The sequence below is a fragment of the Dipodomys spectabilis genome, unplaced genomic scaffold, assembly GCF_019054845.1.
Source record: "Dipodomys spectabilis isolate Male_0828 unplaced genomic scaffold, ASM1905484v1 ptg000092l, whole genome shotgun sequence".
NCBI lineage: Eukaryota > Metazoa > Chordata > Mammalia > Rodentia > Heteromyidae > Dipodomys > Dipodomys spectabilis.
In genome coordinates this window covers 14400719-14427893 of record NW_024870769.1, presented here as the reverse complement: position 1 = coordinate 14427893, position 27175 = coordinate 14400719, and the positions used below count along the sequence as shown (strand labels likewise).

At 46.7% G+C, this 27175-nt stretch overlaps 1 long non-coding RNA gene and 1 pseudogene across 1 annotated transcript; one reads left to right on the top strand and one right to left on the bottom strand.

The window, feature by feature from the left end:
* The first annotated feature begins 4955 nt into the window (after positions 1-4955).
* Positions 4956-8635, top strand: LOC122112216. Its single transcript, XR_006148122.1, has 3 exons — positions 4956-5047; positions 6814-6919; positions 7520-8635. It is a non-coding gene; the product is annotated as an uncharacterized LOC122112216 (long non-coding RNA).
* A 1651-nt stretch (positions 8636-10286) lies between these two features.
* LOC122112118 lies at positions 10287-26738 on the bottom strand (annotated as a pseudogene).
* Between the last annotated feature and the right edge of the window lie 437 nt (positions 26739-27175).

The window sequence follows — 27175 nt, the reverse complement described above, 5'->3', positions numbered from 1 at the left end:
GTTATGTTTTAGTTGTTTGTCATTTTGTGCTGCTGAGATACAGGTCAGTGGTGACTGTGTCCTCAGATTTAAAGCAGGGGTGACTAAGGTGAGTCCCGTGACTGTTCCAGTAGGGTGATGACTCTCGTTGTGGTACTAGGGGATGCCACCACACCTTCTGTTGAAGGAAGACAGACACACTGGAAGAAGAAACCAAAGAGTTGGGTTTACAAATTTTCACACCATTATCATCTTACTTTAATATCCTGTTCACAGTACCCAAAAGAAGATGCATGAAAATAAGGAGCAGGGATGGTAAATGGTCCACATTCAGTAAGAATCCTTGATTTATTCAGAAAATAAAGTCTTTCATATTTTCCTCTCTACTGTTAAATGGCAAAACCATTGCAAAAGTGCAGGGTGCAAATGTGCTCCTTGTTAAGAGAAAAGTCATTAGCTTGGTCAACAGAAAGTGCGAAATAATGAATGGTGAAATAGTTTATCCTCAGGTCATGTAATGCTGCCTATTGTTGCCTGTTCTAAGTTTTTAAAGAGATTGCATTTATGTGATTTCACTAAATTACATCTGGAGGAAAGGTGTATTTAGGGTTGTGGCTCCAGAGGTTTCAGTGCACAAGCTCTTGACTATGGTGCTGTGGTGGGCAGAACATGGTGGTGGGTGTCTTATGGTAAACTAAGTTCATCACCTCATGGGAGCTAAGAAGGGTAAAGAGTGGAGAGGTGGCGGTCACTATTGCTGCCTCCCTGCTCTCCCCCACCCCGCCCGCACACATGTCCTCCTTGCCTCCCGCTGCACATAATATTTGGACATAACTTCCTCCTGGGTTTCACCTCTTAAAAGCTTCATGAGCTCTTCTTAGCAGCAGGGCTGGGCACCAAATCTCAATTTTATACATGCCTTTTGGGAACATTCATTCGCACCACGCCCCTTGAGAACAAAGTGGGTGTTTGAATAATATAATACTACTTCTCAGAAACATTTTGGCCTCAGACATCAAAGACATTTTGCTCCTTTACCTTGTATGGTTTTTTGAGGCATGAGTATTTACTAGAAACAAAATTTCTAAGTATACTTTCATCATTATATTCACGTGCATTTATACTTTATTTGTATTTCTCTTTCACAGTATAAAAAAATTGTATCCTGCTACACATTAGGAGAGGATGATGGGGGATGAAATTAGGAATGTGTTGGTAAGTATCTTTATAGTATTGGCTAAGTTTCCTGTACAGTGGTGTTCATTACTGCATGACTTGTAGCTACAAACAACTGGTTACCCCTTATTTTAGACAATGAAAGACTTCAGATTATGTTTCGTTCTTTGCATGTCTCAGCCCTGAAAGTCACTGTTTTCTGTTCCTCCATCTTGTAGCTTTGGTCTCTGGGTCTGGAGTTTTCAAAGGTTATCCCAAACCGTGAACTAATGACTCTTACAACTAACCGGAACAGTAGACTTCCAGTTCATCCATCATCCATTTCCAAAGCCATAGGAAAATCATTTCCTCTCTGATGACAGTGAACAATTTCATGCCCTGACTGGATTCCCTGTGCCTGTTTGCCTGTCTGGGTTTCTGTTTGTGTGTCTGTGGATGTGTGTTCATTCAGAAAGACATCTGAGACAAATAGCCACCCTCAGCCAGCTACTTGCCATGAAAAATATGGATAGAGAAGAAGTCACAGATGGTAACTTTGTCGTTTGAGTCTTGTAGAGGATGTGGTTGAAGTTTCTCTCCTTGATCATTCTGATCTACATGAGCCATGAATGTCCATGTGAATTCTGTCAGGATCACCTATGCTGAACTATGCACTATTTTTTTGCTCCCTTCCTAAAAACTTGGTGATGCTTCCCCTGTGGGTACATATAAGAAGCATGCTTTGTTTCTAAGTGGAAGTTTGGGGAATGGAAATACCGCAGAACACACAAAGTTATCAGTGATCAAATTTCACCACACTTTAGAAAATAGGCATTTCTAAACACCACACCTCTCATTATCATGATTTTGAGCCAAGACTGTGACATACTATTATTTCCCCCCCTTACGCCCCCCCTCCCCAGGGGGGAGAAAAGTACAATGTTACTGTGATCAAACCTGATGATGTGAATAGTAGAAAAGCTCTGCAACTTAAAAACAAACAAAACAAAATCAAAAAAGGAAGTCACATTTGCTCACGATAGTTTCATTTATTTGAGAAGTTACAATAAGTGTATGGATAATTGGGAGACAAGCTTATTGTTTGTAACAAAATAAAACAAATGCAGTGATGTATAGGGTACCTCTAAATGCTTTGAACATTCTGTCTTTACAAAACCACAACTGACTGACCACTCTAGCCAGTCTTACTAAATAACATTGCTTGAAGCACCAACCTATTTCACTTATAAAAACTATATACCATACAGTGGATTGTAACAAATACTATTTTCTGTTTAATAATTAGAAATTGGATCTAATTGTCAGCTCACATCAACTTGCTTGATTCTTTGTGCCTTAGGTCTGTGACTACAAAAGATGATTTTGGTGTCTTTCATTCTTTATTTCCAGCCCCTCTTCATCTTTCCTTCCTCCTTTGTTCCATCATTCCTTTCCTCTGACTTTACTTCCTTCCTCTTCTTCTTTCCTCCTTCCTTCTTTGCTTTGTTCCTGTTTCTTTTTCTTTCCCTCCTCGCTTCCTATCTTCCTTCCTTCGTTCCTTCCTTCCTTCGTTCCTTCATTCCTTCGTTCGTTCGTTCGTTTGTTCTTTCCTCCCTTCCCTCCCTCCTCCCTCCCTTTTTCTATCTTGCTTTCTTTTTCCTTTCCCTTCCCTCCCTTCCTTCGTTCCTTCTTTCGTTCCTTCCTTCCTTCCTTCCTTCCTTGCTTCATCTTTCTATCTGTCTGAACTGGAATTTGAACTGAGGAGCCTTGTGCCTATATTGCTGCTTCATCATCTTTCAACCTAAAATTCTTTAACTTGATTTTGTTATGCTGTATGTTATATTATTTTCTCTGTTATTTCACATTATCTGGATCTTCTCTATTCTCTTCTTCTCACCCTGCTTTCTATCAGCTTTATTCCTGTACATCCTCCTGTTTTTCTCCTTTGCCTAGTTTTGTTCTCAAGTAGTATTTTTTCCAACGAATTTAATTCCCATTCTTCATAACTATTATCTTATTTCATGGAATATTACCTTACGTCCTGTTTTCATCTACTCTTTTTGGAATTGGGGAATAATTACTTTTGTCTGGGGGCTGCTCTTTTTATTTCCATGGCTGCTTTGTCTGTCAGCTATGGAATGAAGCCGGTTCATCACCCACTAAGAAAACACTAGACGACATAACCCTTGAAATGTTCATTTCTCACACACACACACAGATTTCATCAAGTCCAATTGGAGAAATTCCATTCCAAAGAATGATTCCAAGAATGAGGAACATATACAAATACAATGCACCTACCTCTGCCTTCCATACAGCCTGGATTATAGGTGTATCCCATATGCTTAGTTTCCCCATGGAATTGATGGGGTCCTTCCATGATGTGCATGTAAACCTGAGTGACTTAGACATGCCTGTGCATAATTAGCTTTTACTTGTGTTCCATGTGATCTCACATCACATCTATAGATAGCCCTTTGCAAGACAGCCCAATGCAAGATTTGTCATAGAAGCAGAGAAGAAAAAGATGCTCATGGAAGAGGAAGACAGATTTCTTCAGTCAAACGGCAGAGGAGGTTAGAGGCTATGAAATGAGCTATTGTGTATTCAGAAATAGCCAGGGATTCTTAGGAGCCTTCCATCTTTAAGACAGAAAAGCAAAGCAGTATGGCCAAAGAAATGAGCCTCAGGTTTTTCTGAACCTATCCATGTTCTGGTGTTGAGCAGATGGCAGGTCTGGAGAGATCTCCGTTAGAAGTAAGGACACCCTGACAAATCGGAATTTGTGGCTCTGTGTTTGTGGCAGAATTCTTGTCTTCTGCAAGTGAGGAGTCAGTCATTTCCTGTAATTTTGTGACTAAAAGCTCTCTGGTCATGGTCCCAGGAATGCTTCCACCCATTCTTTATCCAAGTCCTTACTCTCAGGTAGGGTTATGAACACTATATTTACTCAAGTCCAATAATGCTGAATATTCTCTCAATTGCTCAAGTCCCATTCCAAGTGTCCAGTAGCCACCTGTGACTATGGGGTTGCAGAGCATTCCGGGGATGTTAGTCACAACAGAAAGTCCTACTGCACAGCAGTGTGCAGATAGAGCTGGCTAGCCTCCTCAACCTATTGTTTCTACCTCCTGTTTCCACATGTAGCACACAAAAGCAGCTCACAGACTCAGGCCAAAACCACCACTTTTGGCATCTTCGGTGGCTGTGACCAAACACCTGACCAAAGCCTGTAAAAGGACAAAAGGATCCTTTTGGTCCAAGGCTTTATGGATTTCCATCCATGGTCACTTGGCCACCTTTCTTTGAGCCTGTGTGGAGGCAGAAATCATGACAAAGCTGTTGAGCTGGTGATGGTCAAGAAGCAGAAACGACATAATGGCAAAGCCAAGGTCCCAACAACCCTTCTCATGGGGATCCCATGACTTCACTTCCTTCTGCTTCTTAAGTAACACCAGAGGCTAGTGGCCAGCCTTGAGCACATGGGCTCTGAAGCAATTTCAGTTGCAGGTATTCATAGATATTGGATGGAGCTCAGAAAATTGTATGCTAACATTCCCTGCAGATGTAAACCTCCCAATGATAGAAAAGTGATTGACAGAATGCCTGGAGTCCCAGTGCCTGTAAACTGTGAGACTGGATCTCTCAAGGTCTTTGGAAAGCAGGACACAGTTTAAGGATAACATCCTCTTGCCCATGATGGTGAGGCAGAGATCTCACAGGCCTTTCACTGTAGCTGCCATTGTAGTCTACTAAAATTAGGAGTCTGAACTGAGCAATTTGTCCTTTCATTTTGCAGCCTGACTTTGAAGTCTCTGTCCCTGATGACCTCTGTCCACTATATTTCAGTGATTTCAATGGGAACAGAAAGTGAAAATTCCTTGGAGATTACTTCTCAGTGATGCAAGCTAAAGTAAGGAAATGAACTCTATCACTTGGGGGGTAAGGGGAGTCATGAGGACAAACACTGGGAGAACCGGAGGGAAGGGGTGACACTTTTGAAAAGAAACGGACTCAGGGCCTAACTGTAATCCCTCTGTATTTCACCTTTACAATCAAAAGAATCATCTTGATCTCAGAATGAGTGTGAAGCTCAGCCCTTACCTAGAATGATAAAGAAGAAATGGGACAGGTAGCTCCAAGCAGGAATTCCTGTATTGTGTACAACGAGGAAGGAGTTAATGAAGTGTGTGGCCCACACATCTCACAACTGAAGCACAAAGGTTTCTGTGTTGAAACCCCAGTATTTCTTCCAGTCCATCTGAAGCTGTGTCTTCAGAAAAGCTAGGGTTGCCCCAAGGCCATTTGAAAGGGAAGAGCTTTTTCTGCTTCTCATTGTGAACATGAGACCCAGCCCTTCAGTCTCATGGCCTTGGTCCTAAGGCATGGATTGGAGCTATGCATTATCCATCCCTAACCAATCTCTTATCCATCTCCTCACATCCTCCTTCCACCTACCCTGTGCCCGAAAAACATCACATGAGGTTGGAAACATGACTCATGCATGTAGTCCCAGCTAGTGTGGAGGCAGCCATTGGGAGGATCACAGTTCAGGGCCAGGCTGAATAAAACTGTTAGCATGACCCCATCTCAAACAGTGAGCTAGGTGTGGTGACATGCACCTGTGAGTTTATCTCTGTGGTTGACTGCAGATTCAAAGGATCCTGGTCTAACCTGAACTAGGACAAACCAGGAGGTGCTATGACAGATTTGCCTGAGAGAAGAGTAGGGAGTAAATTACTGGTGTGTTGTGTCACCAACAATGATAAAAACTGACATCATGCAGGGCACTGGTGGTTCATGCCTATAATCCTAGCTCCTCAGGAGGCTGAGATCTGAGGAGCGCAGTTCAAAGGTGATAGAGGGAGGAAAGTCTAAGAGACTCTTATCTAAAATGAACCACCAAAAAGCCAGAAGTGGTAGCCTTGAGCATAAAATTTAGGGGCAGTACCTTTGCCCTAGGTTCAAGTCCCAAGATCAAAACACACACACACACACACACACATACACACACACACACACACACACACACACACACACACACACACACACACACAAAACTAACCTCATTTAAAAGTATGTAAGAATTATTAGGAAAAATACTTTACGTTAAAATAAGAACAGAAAATTCATCTACTATAGGCAGTGGATCACAGGTCATCTTTAGTAGATGCAATAGCAATACACAACTTCATTCATCTCAAATACATTTTCTGTTTATAAAGAAATCTCTACCAGAAGATTTTCTGCTTATCATCCAATAAAACTGGAAATTCACGATAAGTAGCTGAACGAAAATATCCACTTGAAAAGAGGACACTCTTTTTAAATGATCTTTGAAGACAAAATTAGAAAGGAGAGGAAAGCTATCTGAAATCTCCTCACAGGAGAAAGGAAACATTTCTCTTTTCAAGTAAACATTGTATCTTCAGGTGTTTCCCCTCTCATCACATCCACCACTGATGCTGTTAGGTCATTCATTTGGGCAGTGATTCCATTAGGAAGTTGGGTTGACTATTCTATTCTTGCATCTGATAGAATTTACCATTTTGTGAAATGTTACGTTCCTGCAAAAGCTGAACTCCACATGATTTCTAACCATGTAATCTGTCACTGTATGGCCATGGATATGAAGCTTTAAGTTTTGACCATCTTAAGTTCTGTGTTTGGTTTCAACAGTCTGCAAGGATATCTGGAATGGCAGCGTGTACCTCAGTTGTGTGAGGTTGAAGATCTTAGGTTGTTGAGACACTGAAATTGCAGATGAGTCACAAGCATCTGGCAGGTAATTTACAGTTGCGGATTGAAGCAACATTCCCTTCCCAGATGATGAGTGTGCATTATCCTCTATTGCTCTCTTGCTGGGCTCCTTTGCTACTGCTCTGTGGAGGATTCTAGGAGCATAGTCCCCACTTTCCTTCCTGGTCATGTGTGTCTGCTTGGCCGGATGGACATTTTGTCCACTGCAACTCTGGTATTGTGAAGTAAACACAAAGGGGAAGTGCTCTTGCCATGGCTTTCTTCAACTGTGTAATGGAGAAAAGATAATATATCTTCCTACAACAGGCATAAAAGCCCAGGAGGGCAACTATTTAAGAATTATTTGAACAATGAAATGATGAGGGAAGAGGGTTTATATTCCCTTAGGAATCTGTGAGTGGCTCTGGCATTTGACTGATGTGCTTTCTGTGATCTATGCCTGCTCCTTTGCATGTTTCCCTGTGTTTTGCTTCATCTGTGTGCTTATGGATTTAGGAATGTACTTGGGTTGGAAGAATGGTGATTTTGGTTTGACTGAGTTTAGCACTTCTGGCAGTTCAGCAGTGTCTCCCTCCCTGGAGCACTGCCCTGGGTCTGGTGTGGCATCAGGTTGTTTTTCCCCCAGGGTCCTGCAGTTGTGCATGGCGACTCCAGTCCCTCCCAGCAGGTTGAGGGAGGCTTCCCTACCTGCATGGAAGTAAGCCAGCAGCTTCCCACACAGATGATGGCTGTTACAAAGGAGACTTTTCAACACTCAGATTTCAAGGCTTGTGGAACAGGTGACAAAGCGACAGATGGAAGAGGGAGGGAGAGGAGGAGTGTGAATGGATTTCCCATTTTGAGGCCGGACTTCATCCTAATGGGAACAGAGGGGTGCAAGGAGAGCCACTGTGACCCTTAGGTCACATGGTTAGGAACAAAGTCTTGAGGGGAAACCTCCAGCTCCACCCAATTTCCAGAGTGGTTTTGCTTGGAAGAGCACTGTACAGTCTGGTGTGGCTGTGATGTCTCTGAAGGAAAAAGTCTCCAAGGGCCTTGTGCAATGTGTGGCAGAAAAGGAATCCCAACCTAGCAGGCAAATCCCAGGCAAGGCCATAGAGCTGTGGTATCTGCCATGGGGCACTGCCATTGGGCTCCCAGAAGATGGACGCTAAGCTGAGGAAGCAAGGGTTGCCCAGGAGAAAGGTGCACCCACCTGCAAACCAATCTCCACGTCTTCTTCAGGCCTTGGAGCTGGCTGCTCTGCAGAGCACACACAATAGCAAAAACAGTGCAGATATTCTTACCAAGGTGGGACTTCTAGGGCTGAAGAATGGGTGAGGTGAGCTGTGGAGGGAGCTCCTGGGGTCCTGCTTTGGCCCTTGGGCTGAGCCTTTCTTACTGGGCTGAACTGGGACAGCTTGGGGGAGTGGAATGGCAGTGGAAGCAGGGCAGGAATGCACACAGCCCAAGTGAGGGCAGAGTATGAGGGGGCCTGTTGGGCTAGGCAGTGGGTGTGAGTGAGCAGGCAGCCACCTGGTAGGAGTGGGAAAGGGAAGAAGGGTCCCTGGGCCCCTCCTGCTCATACCAGAGCCACCTCTATCCAGTGCTGCACCACTTGGGCTCTCTCTGCTGCCTCCATGCTGTGGTCCCCGAGGCACGTGGTGATCACACAACTGGAGACCTGCTCACAGTGCTCCAGTATGGGAAGCAGAGTGGGTGCCAGGTGCTCCAGACACTCCTTCTGGTCAGGTTTGACATATACATAATGCAAACAGTGATAAGGGACTAGGTCTTTGAACAGTTTCTGAAGAGAAGAAATAAATGGTCAGCGTGACTGTCCTGAGTCAGCTTTGGCAATAGAGGTGCAATGGAAAGCCGGCATGCCCTGCCCTGCAAGCTACTCACAACAGCCATGAGGGAGAACAGCTCCGCCTTCGCTTCCGGCAACCATATCACGGTCTGTCTCCACATCATGGTCTAACTCCATCAGGGAAATCCAGGATGGCTCCCTGGAGGAAATCTGCACATCCTCCATCTCCACACACTCCCAGGGAGCTGAGTCTATTTCTGCAGGCCTGTCTGCCTTGCTATATGGTGTGCAAGCAGACTCTGGCTCGACATCACAAGGCAGAGCACCATTGGTGTCTTCAGCCACAGGCAGCTTATGGTGTTTGTTAAAGTCATTAATTGGATCACATAAATAAGCCTGTGTCAGCATCCAGCTTCGGAGATGGGATGGGTGCTACATCACGGTTGGGCGGCAGAGGCTCCTGTGCAGGCTGCTCTGCCTCCCCGGCAGGTACTTCAAGGCAGTCAGCCTCTCCAGCAAGCGGGCAAGACTCCACTTGCTCCGCAGATGTACCGAGAGGCTCCTTGTGCTCCTCAGATGGACGCAGAGACTCCACTGGCTCCCCAGAGGGACTGAGAGACTCCACTTGCTCCCCAGATGGACCCAGAGACTCTACTTGCTCTTCAGATGGACCGAGAGCCTCCACTTGCTCCCCAGAGGGACCGAGAGCCTCCACTTGCTCCCCAGAGGGACTGAGAGACTCCACTTGCTCCACAGATGTACCGAGATGCTCCATGTGCTCTTCAGATGGACGGAGAGACTCCACTTGCTCCCCAGAGGGACCCAGAGACTCCACTTGCTCCCCAGATGGACCAAGAGCAGACTCCAGGCTTTCATCTCCTGCAGCCTCTAGCTCTGGCCCTGAGCTGCTCACTACAGTGGGTTTCGGGGCCTCTGGTTGAACTGCAGATGCTTCTCCTTCTTGGGCGGGTTGCAGAATTGGGTCACCCTGGCCTTCAGGCAGCTGGGCTTCTGGAGTGGGCAGTAGCATACCCTCTTCTCTTGCATAGACTGGTGCATCGATTTCTGGCTCTAATGCCATTAGTACCACTGGGCCAAGTGCCCCTGGCACTGAGGGATTAGCCACTGTTTCTTCACCTGCTAGAGGACTTGCGTATTGCAGGTCAAGATCCAGACTTGGTGCTGGTGACAGTGGAAGGCTGTGGGCCATTTGCTGACCTGCAGGTTGCTTGATCTCTTTGGTCAAAAATGGTGCAGGTGAGTCAGAACATCTGTCTGCATGGTGTTCTCGCTGGCGCTCAGCTGCTGCTCCTGGAGCTGAGGGGGCCTCTGAGGCTGCAGCTAGTTCCAGCTCTGACTGACATGGTAGTACTGCTTCTACACGGGGTGTTAGATCCAATGGTTCAGGTGACTTTTTTTTTTTTTTGGGTGTGGTCATGGGGCCTGAACTCTGGGCCTGGGCGCTTCCCCTCAGCTCTTCAGCTCAAGGCTAGCGCTCTACCACTTGAGCCATAGCGCCACTTCCGGCTTTTTTCTTTTTGCTTATGTGGTGCTGAGGAATCAAACCCAGGGCCTCAGGCATGCAAGGCAAGCGCTCTACCACTGAGCCACCTTCCCAGCCTTAGGTGACTTTTTGTGCACTAATTTTCTCATCAAGCATTAGAGCTGATGGAACAGCTGCAAGAAAAGATCCCCTACAGCACTGCCCTCCTCTCAGTCATTCCTAAGGCCATGACACCCCTGCCTGCTGAGAAGCCCTAGTCCCTGGACTCCACCCCAGGAAGCCCTGCCAGGAGAGGCTTCATGCCAAGGCATCAAGGTTCCCTGGCTGTCCTGCTGATGGCCCCATGGTAGGCTTGGAGCTTCCTTCAGGTGGAGAAAGCTCAGAATCCCCGACCTGTTCTCTCCTTTGCCAGCCCATGCTACTCACCCTCCAGCTCTGGATGCTTGGGATGCATGTGCTCCAGCTGTTGGGCCTGCTGCTCCTCCACAGAGCCAGGCATATTGAGGTGTAGATATGTTACCAGGTGTTGCAGGCAGGACGTGTCCGGTGCTCCAGTAAAGTCTTAAGGGTACTCCCTCATCCAGGAGCCCAGTATGAAGGAGAAGGCTCTAGGTGCAGAGGGAGAAGCAGCAGAGTCAGAGGCTGGGCCTACCCTCCTTTCAGACCCCCTCAAACACAGGTGTATGAATTGGGCTCCTGGGCCTGCTCATGCCCATAGTCTATAACGGGCCTGGTCACCTGGCTGCACTACACACATTGTCTACACGAGCGATGTGACTAGACCTACATCACAGATGAAACCACCCCACCCACACCCACCGCCTGGTGTCCCTGGGCATGCTCCCGAGTCATCTTTGGAGTGCTTTGTCCTGTTGCTTGTTATCTCCAGAACCCAGAATCTCCTCACTTGGGCAGCCTCTAGTGGCCTCTATGTCTTGAGCCAGGTGTGAGTGATCTTGTCCTGACTCAACCCAAACAGCATATCCTGGCCCTTGAGCACTCACTGAGGCCCCTGGAATCTCAGGGGATTGTCCATGATGGAGAAGAGTGGGCCTCCCTGTTCTGTGTAGCCCTGAGGTTTCCCAGGGCAGGCATATGGGACTGGGTGTTCATGGTGACAGAAGCTTCTCCCACCCTGCTCAGGCACAGAACAAGCCAAACTGGCTCCCTGCATGCACACATTTCTACCTGGACTCAAGCCCTCCCTCAGGAATCTCAAGCCAAGTGACTGCCATTTCCCTTGGTCCAGGCCTCCCCAAAGGCAGCCCTCCAATGCACCCACCTTCAACACATGTCCTCCTTCCTCCCCCAGGCACACTCACTGCTGCCGGTGCTCCTGCGCACCTGCCTTCTCCTCCTCATAATCATTGAAATGACTGTATCTAGGGGACACCATGAGAATGTCACACACACACTGTCTGCATGTGACATCTACAGTCCCAATGGTCTCTGAGCAGAGAATGGAGCTCAGGATGACAAGGATTTCCCTGTTCTTTCACTGAGTGGTACCAAGTGTCTGGAAATGCATCCCCCCACAAGATGAAGAGCCCACTAGCTTCCTCCCACACACACACCTCAATGGGCATGGGATCTCTCAGTGTTTCCCTTGGGCTTCCTAGTGAGGTTCAGGTAGCTCAAGATGCACAGATGGAACATAACCACCATTTTGAATTTGGAAAATGCTTTGCTTGAGGTCTTAGTCGTGTGAGGCCTCAAAGTAGAGAATTGGGTCTTCATGTTAGAGGAGGCTTCTCCCAGCTCCGCCCACATCCCTGCGCTCCCTAGTGTGTAAGGTCATGATGTGGCCAGGCCTGTTCAGGGCCCATCCCACCGCTCCAGCCTCAGGCAGTGAGGATGTTGCTCCTAGCATGCCAGCAGTCAGGATCCAAGCAGATCCTCACTGGTGCAGCACATGCCAAGGCCTAGCCAATGGGCCCATCCCTAGGATCAGAGGTGTCACTTACCTATTGAAGAGCAGGTTCAATACGTGATGGGCGGTCATGAAAGTGCGGTGTGTCCCCAGAAATACTGGAATAAACAAGAATCTCCAAAGAGCAGGGCAGGCACTAAGTGGTCTACTAGCTTCTCCACTTTGCCTCCCTGCAGGTATCCTGCCTTGCAGGGATCAGGAAGGGTTGGGGCTAAAACCCACCCAAACTGGGTGAAATGAGACACAAACATGAAAGAGCAGCACATTGGGAAAAGGCTCAGGGCTATACAATGAAAATAACCTGGGGACACACACACACACACAAACATTCATATATTTACACCCCACTCAATGTCAACACACATGGAGTCTGAGCCTGCCAGAAGGTAGTAGGTGAGGGGACTCTCCCTCCCTCCACACCCTTTCTCTTTCTTGATTTACCTGTGGGATGCATGTTGGAGTTCTGCTCTGCCAAAAGGGACAAGGGATGACCTAGTGACTTTGAACTATATCAAACTCTCTCTGTGGAGTTTTCTGTGCTAATCCTGCCATCTATACGGATGGCACAGTGCCTGACTCCTGCCTGCCTGCTCTGAGGAAGTTACCACTGAGAGAGGGCTGCAGGCAGAATTCAGGCCTATGACATATGATTTGATGCACCTGTTCTCATTATTTTATATCATTATAGACTTTATCTTTTTAATTTCCAAAAGCTAATATACCAATGGCAACTGTCCACCTCCCAGGACGGTGGGGAAGAACTAATGGAACCAGAAGTATGGGACAATCAAGTCAGCTCCACCATGGTACTTCTTTGTACCCACTTCCAGGGCCCCATTCCCAAATCTCACTCCCATGGTTGGTAGCATACTCATCCTCTTTCTCCAACATGTTTAATGGTAAGAATGGAAGCAAACAGCCAAGAACATCCAACTGTGATGTGGTGCTGGTGGTACCCACTGCTTCTTCTCCTACTTCTCCAAGCAGCAGCACCTCTGCACCACCTCTGCCAGCACCAGGCAGTGCAGGATGAGCTTCCTTTCTGCAGCCAGTTCCTTCTAAAGACCTGGCCCCAGAGCTTCTGCACAAACAGATTTGACTCTTTCTGGAACCTGTTCTTGCTGACACCTCTATTTGGTACATTCTCCAGGGATCCAGATTTGAAATGGAACCTTCATCTGTTTCTTTGAAGACAGGCCCTTTCTCCTCTAGCCAGGTTAGCAGATTGTAAAAAGACAGGAGAAGCCTCACTTTAGACAGCGCATGGTGGGGAGCAGGTGGGGAGGCTTGCCCACCTTCTTCAGACATGGCCTCACTGTGCACTCAGCCTCCTTGCAGCTGTGGATCAATGTGGCGGCTCAGTGACAGCCAGATGTCCATCACACCACAGGCCATCAGAATTCTTAGTGCTCTTCTCATCACATTCTCCTGAGAACCTACAAACTAGGAAAAATATCACTTCTCCAAGTGGTGACCCCTTTCTCTGGGTTGTTTCTCTCCAGATAGCAGGGAAGAGCTCTGGTGTTTGCCTATGGAATAGAACATTTGCCTGGGTAAATTCTGTCCTATAGAAAGGGTCTGGTTTGGGGCACATGGACAGCAAAGATGGCGCTGAGAGGGAGTTCAGTGGGCAGAACCTGATGGGTGTTCAGTGTGTAACTAACCCGTGGAAGCTTAGGTGCATGATAGGGTGTGACCTTTACAGTGATTGGTCCTTTTCATCCTCTCCTATGTCACCCGCTCTATTTTGCTTTTAAAAGTGCTTGGTGTGTGTTAATCAAGTTTGAGTTCCTGCTTGACTCCCTGCTGCGTCTGATTGTCTCCTGGGCTGAGGGAGGCTGGGGAACGGGCGGGAGAGTGGTGCACTTACCTTTCCTACCATCCCAGCCATCTTTCGTGGGACGGACGAAGACCCAACATGTGGCTCCCAACGTGGGGCATGAAAGGAAAAGATACTGGCTGAGGTTAAGCGGTCTCTCAGGGTAAGTGAAACCCTTAGTATGGATAATGCTATCTCACAGAAGGAGGAGGAAGAGGCAACATTAGGCCTAGAGGGAGTAAAGGAGGACTTGGGAAGTGAGAAGGAAAAGGAATGGGTCAAATTTGAGAACGCACTGAAACATGCACAGTGGAAGTCAAAATGAGGGTGAAGGTTACCCCTCTGACTCAGGTGCCCCTGACGGTCATAGGCCCCCTCCCTATTACCCCTGTTGCGGGGAGGTACGGCGCCTTACACGACCTGCGAGAGGGACCTGCAAGACCCGGATCCCTACCAACCTTCCATGGAGGGGCGGAGGGCTGGGGAAGTAACCTACTCGGAGGCCTGCTCTTTAAGGGAAGTGCCACCCAGGATCCGAGGTCCTAGGTCACAGGATTGGCTTTCTCATGTGTATCCAGTCAATCTGGCACCAGGGGCTAACAGGCCCTTGGAATGGTATCCATGGGAAGCTAAGGATCTTAAAGAGTTCCACAAGGCTGGGGTGGAGGATAGCCCAAATTCTCCTTGGGCCCAGACCCTATTACAGGACATTGCTTATCACCTGTGTGTCCCTAAGGACTGGCTGGATGTGGCCAAAGCTGTCCTCACCAGTTCTGTTTATTAAATGGTGTGCTTTAAGGAGGAATGCAGAGTGCAGGCAGGGAATAACCGACAGTCTCAACCTACGATACCTATTACTTATGCCATGTTAACAGGGACAGGGGAAGGGTACTCCACTGGCGTCCAACAGGCCGCAATACCTGGCCTGTACTGTGACCAGGTGAGGCAGGCAGGACTTGCCACGTGGTACAAACTGGATGATGGGCCTTCTGAGTCCCCCATAGCAGGTGTGAGACAAAAACCTGGTGAGCCTCTACCTGAGTTTGTAGACCAAGTCCAACAGAGCGTTCACCACAAGCTGCCGGTAGGGAACCTCCGAGATCAGTTTGTAAAGCTGCTGGTCTGGGAAGGGATGAATGCAGACCACCGCATGGCCTGCATGGGATTGAGAGAGAGTTCCCTGGGCAGATGGGTGGTGGCCTCGCAGGATGTGGGAATGCAACAGCACCAGTCCCAATCACTAGCTTTAGCTTTACAGGCTCAGACATCTGCAATGACTGAGGCCATTACCCAGGCGCTGGCAACCCAGGGCCAAGGAACCCCAAGAACATCAGGGAGAGGGACTTGCTTTAAATGCGGGCAAGAGGGGCACTGCCAATGGGGGGGGTAACCCTCCCCCTACACCCTTCCTCAGGGGCAGGAAGGGATACCATTGGAAAAAGGATTGCTGATCCAAGTTTGATTTAGATGGGAAGCCTTTAAACTATGGGAAGGGCATCCTCCAGCCCTGTTAACTCAGGAGGAACCCCCTCTGCTGTAAGGCCCAGGCAGCCTCGTGGCAGGACGACCCAGGCCCATTGGACCATCTCCCTGGTCGAAGGACTCCGCCCTAAAATGAGTATTCTCATAGGCGGAAAGAGGTTTCACTGCTTAATTGACATGGGGGGGGGCATTCGAACCATACTCAGGGAGGAGGAAGTGCCCTTGGACTGGAAGCTTGCACCCAGGCCCCCGATATTGGGGATAGGGGGCAACTCCCAGTCTAAAGAGATGGTTGCCTTTATGACATGGACTAGCCCAGATGGAGAACAGGGAAAGATATGCCCTTTAGTGGCAAAAAAACCTCACTGCCAATTTACTAGGGCAAGACATGCTAAAACAAATGGATGCCATAGTCACTACAGACCATCAAGCATCCTATGATGATATCCTGGATGGGGAAGAAGCACAAAGGCTTAAACAGGATCTAGAGGGAGTTAAGGAAAAGGATTATTTTTTAACTTTCATAATTACAGAGAAGAACATTGGGGACCTGCTCGGGTGCACCCCAAATCCTAAAGGCCACTGCCCCCCGAGTACCTCCTATTAGGTGGAAACCGGGAAGCCCTATTTGGGTGGAGCAGTGGCCATGACCAAACCTAAACTTGTAGCCCTCCACCTTCTGGTGGAGGAACAAATAAACCTTGGGCACATAGGCCCTTCTATGAGTCCTTGGAACACACCTGTATTTGTTATTCAGAAATCCTCCAGGGCTTGCCCTATGCTCCAAGATCTATATAAGGGAAATGAAAGGATGAAGCTAGTAGGAACGCCCCTAAGAGGCATGCTCTGGACTCCTGCTATACCGTCAGAATATACTTTGGTTGTGATTGATATTAAAGATTTTTTTTTCTGTCCCCCTGCATTCAGATGACTGCCAGAAGTTTGCTTTCTCCATCCCTTCTCTTAATTTTTCTCAGCCTGAACGGAGGTTTGAATGGATGGTGCTGCCACAGGGAATGGCCAATAGCCCAGCCTTTTGCCAACAATACTTGACCACACTTTTAGGGACTGTGCTGGGTTCAGATACCTCCCTTGCCTATGCCTACATGAATGACATAATTCTGAGGCACCAAGACCCAGGCTACCTGGAGGGCCTTCTGGCTCAGGTTCTCGCCATATTAAAAAGGGGGGGGGTTACCATAGCCCTCAATAAAATTCAAAAGGTACCTCCTTTTAAGGTGCTCAGAACCCACCTTACCTTGACTCAGGCCAGCCCCCTGAAGCCTTTGCTGGATATTCCAGCCTCTCTAACCTTAACCCAACTTCAGAGTCTTTTAGGGGAAATCAGTTGGCTCTTGCCATGGGTTCCCATCCCTAAAGATAGTCTTGTGCACTTATTTGCCCTACTAAAAGACAGGATGCCCCAAGAAGTTATTACAATTACAGACAGCCATCTGGCAATATTTTTGCAGTTCACAAAGCCCTAGATGAAGTTTCCCTGAAGAGGTATTCTATTTTTGAGCCCATTTCCCTTTGGTTGTTTGCAGGTGTCACATTGATTTTGAAATGTCCATTCCTCCAAGAACACTGGAGACCACCGGAGACTCAGACACTTGAACTGCAAAACACAAGGTTTATTCAGAATAAGCCAAGGCTGGGCCTCATCCCATACATTCTGACAAGCAGAGGGAGGGAGGAGACCAGCAAGGTTTATAAAGGCAAAAACTACAAAGTGACAAAAGGATACATTAGCAAAACCCACAAAGTGACAAAAAGATACATTATCCAGGTGTTCAAACCGAATTACATGTGAATACAAATCTGATTGGCTCAGGGCTAGGGGTAACATTCCAGGGTGGTTAGCATCAGCAGGGGATTATAGAACCAGATGGGTCATTTGTGTGTGTGGTGGGGGCGGGGTAGTTAGGGTCTGATGGTTTCAGTATAAACAACCTCTTTCCCTAATTTGTTCAGGTTCTGGTCAATTTCAACATAATACCTCTCAATACAATGGCACTTCTCAGAAACATCTTGGCCAGCAGGGCTTAGAACAAAGGCAAAAAGTTACTCATGAAATGTCGCCTCTGTGTCGCCTGAGTAAAATGGAGTTGTTTTTGCTAGAATTATTTTTGCTCTCTTACTCTCTCAATTTCTGCAGTTAAAGGGGGAGCCATTTGAGTGGGTTCACACTCCCCTGGGGGGCACACCTCAGGTGTCTCTCAGGTGACCAACTTGTAGATGCTGAAAGATAAAAAAATTAGAGTTACATTTTACAATTGCTAACTGCTGATTTTGCTTCTGTAAACTTGCTTGCACTAGCACCAACTCCCCCCCTCCCCCACCCCCGGAAATAAGAAATTGAGTAAAAAGTTTCAGAGTCCAGATGCCGGCCCGGGACAAGGTCTGTAGTCATAGATAAAGAACAAACGAGTATGTTCTTCTAAGTTCCTGTGTGAAAATTCCCCAAATGGGACCCATCTGGCGAGTCCAGCAAACTAGGCCAAATGTCAACCAATCACAAGCCTGAAACTATGTGAACTCCCCTAACCCTTGCCATCCAGGGTGACCACCCCCCTAGACTCGCCCGCGCCAATCATTTTACGAAGAGTGTTACAAAGTTTCCCGCGTAGCAAAATGATTGCTGGAGGACACAGTGACTTTTAAATGAGCCAATCCCGGGACACCTGGTGTCGTATGCTAATCTTGTGGGTTTTGCCTTTAAAAATGCCTGTAACTGCTGCTCCGGGCTCTCTCCTTTCCCGAGGCAGAGAGTCCGTTTGCGCAAACGCCAAATAAACTCCTCTTGCTTGTTGCATCTACTGGTTTGGAGTCTGGGTTTCTGGGGCGCCCTCCCGTTGACGAAAGTATCCCAGGAGTCTGGGGTCTTTCAATGCTATTGTCAAGGGAAGGACCCAAGCTCAAAGGCATTATGGGCTCAACCCTCACTCCATTTGTTTTTCCTTTTCGAATGGCAGACGTTAAGTGGCTAACTTGAGCCAATGCTCATCTTGCTCTCTCCTTGGAGGGGTTTCTAGGCCAAATTGACTGCCATTATGGGCCATCCAAATGGACTGTCATGTTATGGCGACTTCCCCTCCAAATGCCTTCTCTATTTTCTCCTATGCCTATTCCTGGCACCCTCCATGTTTTTACTGATGGAGGTAAGGCAGGCTCGGCTTATGCAGCCTTTGAGGAGCAACAAAAGACCCCGAGCCAACAAAGATTTCAACCTTGTCAAGGGTCAGCACAATATAAAGAAATGCTGGCTGTAATTATGGCCCTTCAGTACATTCAAAAACCCTTTACTTTGTATTCTGATAGCCTATATATGATTAACTTGCTCCCTCATATTCCCCAGGCACATATTAAACTGGATGAAAACCCTATTTCCCCTCTTATGGTTACCCTTAAGGGCCTATTAGAAGAGAGGGGAGCCCCTATTCATATTCAATATTTGAGAAGGTATTCAAAACTTCCTGGGTTTTTATCCCTAGGCAATAATTAGGCTGACCAGTTAGCTACTGGCCCACAAGCATTAAAGTTACAAGAGGCTACCTGTTTGCATGATTTAACCCACATTAATTGGAGAGGTCTTCAGCATAGATTTCCTCAGATTCCTGTAAAGGACCTCAAAAGGATAGTACATACCTGTAAAACATGCCAGCCCTTCTTAAAAGTACACCATTACAACCACCAGGGGTGTAAGGTCCACTCCTGGATGGCGAGAAGACTCCACCCTCCTCGCAGCAAAGTCTCCACCCAGTACCTGTGTTACCTAGGCAACTGGCACACCTGGAAGAGGTCACATCTGCGTTCCCTGAGGTCACATCTGAATTTGATGTGGCCACACCCTTCTCCACCCACACCCTAGATAAGGCGTACCCAGGCCCAGACGCTCTTTTCTAGCTCATTCCTTCTCAGCTCATTCCCAGCTCTCTTAGCTCTTTTTCCCAGCTCTCTCTCTTTCCCTGCTCTTTCCCAGCTCTCTCTCTTTCCCACCTGTTTCCCAGCTCCAGCTCTCTCTTTCTCAGGTCTTTCCCAGGCCTTTCCAAGTCACATGGAGTGCCAACCTGGCCTGGCAAGTCTACTGAATAAACCTACCCCTTACCTGAATACTACCTGCATGGTGCTGTTCTTACTCGGCTACCTCTTTTTAAAAACTAACAAGGGGTAAATCCCAGAGGCCTTAAACCTAACGTCCTCTGGCAAACGGATGTTATTCCTTTCCTAGCCTTTGGTAAGTTTAAATATATCTTTGTCTCTATAGATACCTACTCTGGAGCATGCTGGGCCACAGCACATACAGGAGAAAGAACTAAACATTCACAAGCACATGTTCTTCAACGCTTTGCCACCTTGGGTCTACCAGCACAAGTTAAAACCGATAATGGATGCTGTTTTGTTAGTAAAACAATGTCAGAGTTTTTTGACAAATGGCATACTAATCATACTACAGGAATTCCCTATAATCCCCAAGGCCAAGCAATTATAGAAAGAAATCACCAGTGTCTTAAGGAGCAATTATTAAAACAAAAAGGGGAGTTTGCCCCCATATACAGTTACAGATAGCTTTGTTTACCATTAACATTTTAAATTTTTCAAAAGGGGCAACTGAATCCAGATTTCAGAAGCACTGGGGACAACTAAGCCCCAAGTGAAAGTCAGGTGGAAGGACCCCCTGACACAACAATGGAGAGGACCTGACCCCCTAGTTACCCTGGGCAGGGGATTTGGGTGCATAGGGGAGACAGCCCCCATTTGGATCCCTGCCTGGAACCTTAAGTTTTTACCCATCTCCTCTATACAGGAGGATGCCCAAGGATAAACTAACCAACAAGGAAAGAAAAAAGGCTATGGTGGCCGAGGCTTGTGTTTAAAAGAGGAAAAGCCAGAAAGATAATTACTAACCATCCCCAAGGGCAACCAGACCTTGAGAAGGTCTTGTGTTCTCTAACATGTGCAGATGTCCTGACCCTCCCAGTCCTGGCAATGGCCCTACAGAATCTGCACCAACCTCAACGGGTCACCTGGGCAGTGATCAGCACTGGCCGTGCAGAAATCATCAAATAACTTGTCTTTAGATCCTTTTCAACCCCACAGGCAAATAGCCAGATTAGAACAAGCCCCACCTCTGGACTCTGAAGTGGCAAAGACTGCTATCCCATCCCTGACTAATGTTAAAGGACTGCTAATGACATTGGTTGGCCTGCTAATGCTTTTGCTGATGGTTTTTCTATGCCTTCCTTGCATTATACATGCACTGCAAAACTCTTAGGAGCTTAGCGAGCCAGTTACATAAGATCCAGCTCCAAGTGAATGAATTTCCCCTGAGAGGAATCACAGCCAGAGATGGGTAAGAGGGGGGTGTCAGTCTGACCAACCTAAGACAGGGCCTTCAGCTTCGCTATGAAGAAGTCCCCAGTGATGGGTGAGGCAGACAAGGTGATCCACCCAACCTAAGACAAGTGGGTTTGCTTCTTTAAACAAGAAGGCAGAGATGTTGGGAGCTGACAGTAAAGTTCAAAGGTCATCTTGACCCTGTGCTCCATTAAAGGCACGTACAAGGAACTGGCTTACTGCCCAGGATTGCTTTGCTATGTCTGCAGTTTGTTTTAAATTTTCCTTGTTTTTCTGGACTATGGTAGAATGGCCTGAGTGTGGAGGCCCACGAGGATGCACCATGCCATGTCGCATGTGTGGAACTCCCAACGCCCAGGCTGCTCCCATGTTCTGAAGACAACTACGACCTTACAACATACTGACTTTTATATATGCCCAGGAATTAATCGAACTGCTTCAGACATTTCTAACCGTAGCGGGGCTGATGTTTATTACTGTGCTAGGTGGGGATGTGAGGTAACTGGGACGGGCTCTTGGATCATGCACAAGGGCCCTCCCTATCCTTGTCTGGTGAATCTCTCCCCCCAGACTTGGCTCGAACCCCTTGCGTGGCCAATGCTATTCTTACCAATGTAATCCTGTTAAAATGACCTTTATAATGGAGGAAAAAGGATAACTAACTGGGAGGTGGGTCTGCCATTAAAACAAAAAAGGGGGAATCTGTGGAGCACATGGGCAGCAAAGATGGCGCAGAGAGGGAGTCGAGTGGACAGAGCCTGATTTGCTGTAAGGCACATGGGCAGCAAAGATGGTGCTGAGAGGGAGTTGAGTGAGCAGAGCCCGATTTGCTTTATGTTCAGTGGTTCAGTGCATAAACAGCCCCTAGAAGCTTAGGTGCATGATAGGGTGTGACCTTTACAGTGATTGGTTACTTTTCCTCCCCTCCCATGCACCCGCTCCTTTTTGCTATAAAAACTGCTTGCTCTGTGTTAATAAACAAGTTCCTGCTTGACTTGACTCCCTACTGCGTCTGATTGTCTCCCAGGATCTAAGGGAGGCTGGGGAACAGGCGAGCAGCCTCACTTACCTTTCCTCGGATGGGGTCCATCTTTCATGGGACAGACAAAGACCTGCTTGTATGGCAACTGAAGCCACCCAGTCCACCAGAGCCAGGCCTGGGCTCACCGAGGGGGTTCATCTTTGACATCATTCATGAATATTTACAAATGCAAGTACTCACCGACCAGGGCACTGACAATTCGTTCTTCTCTTTGTAGGAAGCTGTCTAACCATAGCCACATCTGTGTCAGCCTGTCAGCACCTGTCTGTAGGCATAGCTGAGAGGTGATTTTCGAGCAAGTCCTGAAGAACCAGGCAGGGCACAGGCCTGCGATCCTCCATCCACAACATCCGGAGGACCTGGATACAGGTGTTTTGTCAAGACTTCTAAACTGGATATCTGCATGAGTTTGTCTTGAACAAACTGAATGCATACTGTTACAAAATTTAAACACAGCCAATAAATTAGTAGGGACTGTGGTATGTGAGGGCTGTGGGAAGATGCAGACAGTACCATGTGTGGTCTATACTTGTTTCTGTGTGCTTCCCGCATGGCTGGGGAGAATGCACACAGTGTGAGGACCGCAGAAAGGCAACTGGAGTGAGGACTGAAGATCCCTGTATCAGTTACTAGTTGAATAGGAAATGTTGCCTTGGTCCTTTGCTTGTGGACTTAGCTGGGGAGGTGCTGGGAACTTAGCAGTTGGGACCTAGTGCAATAGATCACTGGTTAAGTGTCTGTCCTGCCCCTTCCTGTACTGTGCAGCCTGCTTTGGCTGCATGAGAGAAGCAGCCTCTGCCATTGCTCACTGCTGATGAGATGATGTCTGACTTACCACAAGCCTCTCACAACCAAGCCTGGACTGAAGAGGCCGGAAGCAAGCCAAAACACTCCTTTCCTCCTTGAAACAGTTTCTCTCCGTCACTTGTATAGACAAGGAAAGTCTAACAACATCCTTGTGAAGTTTCTTGACTTCTGTGTCTCAGTTGCCCCTTCAGGGAGTCAGTATACAGACTAAGTCAGAAAACACTTGTAAAAGGCCAGACCGTTCCGGAGCAGGGTAATATATAAGGATTCCACTTCTGAGCATTTACCCAAATGATCACAAACAAAACCATACTAAGGCTACCAGCACAAATATGTTTATCGCAGCATTATTCACCATAGCTGAGATATGGAACCAACCCAGATGTCCCTCAGTAGATGAATTGATCAAGAAAATGTGATATATATATATATATATATATATATATATATACACACACACACACACACACATGTATATATATATATATACACACACTCATATATAAAATGGAATTCTATACTTCCATCAGAAAGAATGACACTGCCCCATTAGTTAGGAAATGGCAAGACTTAGAAAACTTATATTAACTGAAGGAAGCCAGACCAAAAGAAATACAGCTCCCATGGTATCCCTCATTTGCAATAATTATTACACATCTAGGATAATTTTGTCAGATGAGTAGTTCAACAGCTCTATAAATATGACCATAGAAGATGATGCTAGGTGAAATGAACCCCAAGATATGGACCCAAGAGGTCTTTCTTTGTTGTAGTTTTAATGTACTATGTGATTTTTTGGCTTCCTTTGTATGTTCTTCCCTCTATGGTATAAACCCTGTTTCACTATACTTGAGTTTGATTCCCTGCATCTTGTATATACATTTGTCTAATTTGGGGAGGGAAAGGGGAATAACAAAACTCTGAACCAAGGACACAGGATGACCCATTGCAACAATGATACCCAAAAGACAGTGTATTGGAAATGAACTTTACAACTGTGCTGCGGGAGAGGAGTGAGGGAAGTGTGGGAGGGAAGGGACAGTGGGAGAACAAGGGAGCAGGTAACAATGCTTGACAAGAAATGTACTCATTCCTTACTCATGTAACTGTAAGCCCTCTGTACAGCAGCTTTACAATAAAATAAAATTGAAAAAAATTGGAAAAGGCCCGGCCATGCTACTCACAAGACATTGCTCCTACTGCATTTGTACAGCAGGGATTGGAGGGATAAACTCTTCTTTTTTAGCAATTTGTATTGTGTGTGTGTGGGGGGGGGAGTTATGGGGCTTGAACTCAGAGTGCGCACTATCCCTTAGCAATTCAGCTCAAGGTGAGCACTCTACCACTTGAGTCACACGCCACTTCAGTTTTTCTGAGTCTCACAGAGGGTCCTGCCCGGGGTTGGCTTTGAACCGCAATCCTCAGATCTCAGCCTCCTGGGTAGCTAGGATTACAGGCGTGAGCCACCGATGCCCAGCTTTTTTTTTTAATGGGCAACATTCATAATCACCCTGTGTCCTCATTCACTCAACTATACTGTCCAAAGGTAAGCTAAGGAATTTTGTCCTAAGACAACCGTTATCAGTAGCTCTTAATGTGTGATGATAAGCTCCAGGTATATGTCATGTTTGACCTGAGGTGTCTCATTCTAGCAGAATGGGATAAGCTGGAGGGAGAGAGAAAATAACTGGAAACATGTGAAAGCATTCCTCCAAGGCACCATCAGAAGCCAGGAGTGTAGTCATAGGCTATGACAGCTAAAAGACATTGGATATAAATAAACTTTAGGTAATAAAAACAGTCTGGTCTATCTCAGAATGTTTATCATGTCTTCAGATATGAGGCAGTGAAGAATGGCAAGATGTTTCTCACACCTCCATTTCCTCATCAGTAAAGCTACATGAAGGGAGCTGGGCGCAGGGGTGCAGGCCTAGAGTCCGAGCTACTGGGGAGGCTGAGGCATGAGGATCACTTAAGCCAAATAGATCATGATCCTCCTGGGAAAAGCAGTGAGAAGCCCATCTCTAAAATGAATACACAAATAAATAAAATACAAAGTATAGATTCTAGTAGTTCACTTGGGAAACATGCTTCAATTCTGTAAGCAACAATTCACTTACTGGATCATGGAGGCAACACAATCGGGACTAATTTTTAGTCTTTGGAGGGTGACAGCTTTGCTGCAGTGGGACAACTGGCCGTGTCCCTTGGGTTTTCTCTGTTGTCACCCTTGTGAACAATGGACAAAGCCCAAAGTCTCCCTCTGTGCAGGTTTCTCACCACTTACCATGTGTCCTTGGTCTGCAGATGCACAGTCATTTGCATATACTGCTCCTCTTCTTGCTTTCTCAAAGTGGCAGACACCAGAGAAAGCTCATCCAACAAGGATACCAGCCAGGTCAGGCGAGAGATGCCACCAAAGCTGGGAAACCAAACTGCTCTTCTTCCAGTGGGCCAGCTGTGGGCAATCACAAATGCTGTGAGGACTAGGAAGAAGAGAATGCCTAACAAAGGGCAGGATCCAGACACATGGGAGAGCGCATGGACACGGAGACCTTGCCTTACCAAGGGGTTAAATGTAGCCTCACAAAAGCAAGCCCTTTTAGGTTTAAACTTCAATTTTGCTAGTAAAATGAGACATGCTACTGGCAATAGCACACAATTCAGCTAAACAGAATGATGAAAATTTTCTAGGCCTTAAATATAGTTAGTTTACATGTACATAGGTAGACACACACATACATATGCACACATGCACGCCCCCCCACACACATACACCTCTTCAATAAATGAAAATCACCCAGCAGCCAGGCACAGTGGAGCAAACCCGTAATACAAGCTACTTGGGACATGGAGACTGGAGGAGTGTGCTTCAAGCCCAGCAGTCTGGGAAAAAGTCAGTGGGGGTCTATATCAAAAAATAAGGACCTGTTGTCCCAATACTTGCAATCAGGAGTAGGAAGGTCACTGACTGAATCTGGCACCAGGTAAATGATCAGGACCCTTGGAAAAACAAATTAAAGCAAAAGGTGCTGAGGCATAGCTCATGTATAGCAGGTAGAAATTCCTGAGTTATTTGCCACTACCACCAAAAATGTTAAAGTCTTCTGCAAGAGGAGAACAACCATGGTCTGCTAAGCTCCTGAAACCCAGATTCTTATCAACTCCATGTGAAATGGCGCACTTCATGAAAATGGAAATAGAGAAAACAGCAACACCTTTCAGCTAGTTCAAGAGCATCAAGTTGATGGAGTGCTAAGTGTTTCCTTAAGACTTCATATATGGTGCATTAAATTTGTCAATGATGTCTCATAATTCTGACATTAACACTTAAATCAATGAGCATGTTCTTGAAAAATACAAAAAGAAGTAGCTGAGTGCTGGTAGCTCATGTCTAGAATCTTAGTTACTTGGGAGACTGAGATCTGAGAACCACAGTGTGAAGTCTTTGGGTCAGGAAAGTCTGTGACACTCTTATCTTCAGAAACCACCATAAAGCCAGAAGTGGAACTGTGGTATATGTTGGAGTGCTAGCCCTGAGAGAAAAAGCTAAGAGAGAACACACAGACCCTGAGTTCAAGCCCCAGCCTAGATACACAGAAAAATTCTAAGTAAACACACAAAAAATTCTGACAATTCAATTGTTATCCTTCTTGTCATAAGTCTCCTACATCATTTTCAAGCATCAGGATAATGAGGTTCCATTGTTTTGAAACTCATGAGGAGATAAAGCATCTTATCACTCATTGAGGTTGAGGGTCCTAAAGATCTTCTTTCTCTAATAAAAGACACTCAGGTGGTCCTGATAACCACAAGAACATCCATCCAAACACAAGAGCAGGAATCTCTAACAGCATGCTTTTCTAGTGTTCATGCTCAAAGAATGATTACCAAACAATAAATGATCCAATGTACAATACATGAAATACTGTGCACCCAGCCAATGTTCCTGTAACTTCCAGGGACAAGGAAAGGAACAGCAGACTAAAACTGACCTGTGAAGACAAGGGACCCCTTGAGCTGTTCTTTCCCCATGACTTCTTTTTTCAGGAATGCAAATTCCTCCATCAAGAGTTCTCTGTGTTCTTCCTGCAGGACTTTTCCTATCATGACAAAAATGGGTTACATAAGCCAATTAGCAGTACTGGGTACAGCTGCACATATGAGAGGCTGTGTCAGCCTCAGGACAGGACAGGACTCATGTCCCTTACAAATATTTCTCTTAGCCAGGTCTCAGTGTCTCACTACTGCAATCCAAGCTACGCAGTTGGCTGAGATCTGAGGCCTGTGCTCCAAAACCAGCCTGGGCAGGAAAGTCTGTGAGACTCTCCTCTCCAATTAACCGCCAAAAAGACAGAAATGGAGCTGTGGTAGAGCAGTAGACTTGAGACACAAAAGGTCAAGGACAACATTCAGGGCCTGAGTTCAAGCCCCAGGACCAGCACAGAAACAAATACCTAGTCAGGTGTCTAGGCTGACCCCACACCTCCTTCCACATGCCAGCTGAAGCAGACTTCAGGTCAAAGCTGAAAACAAATAAAACTCTT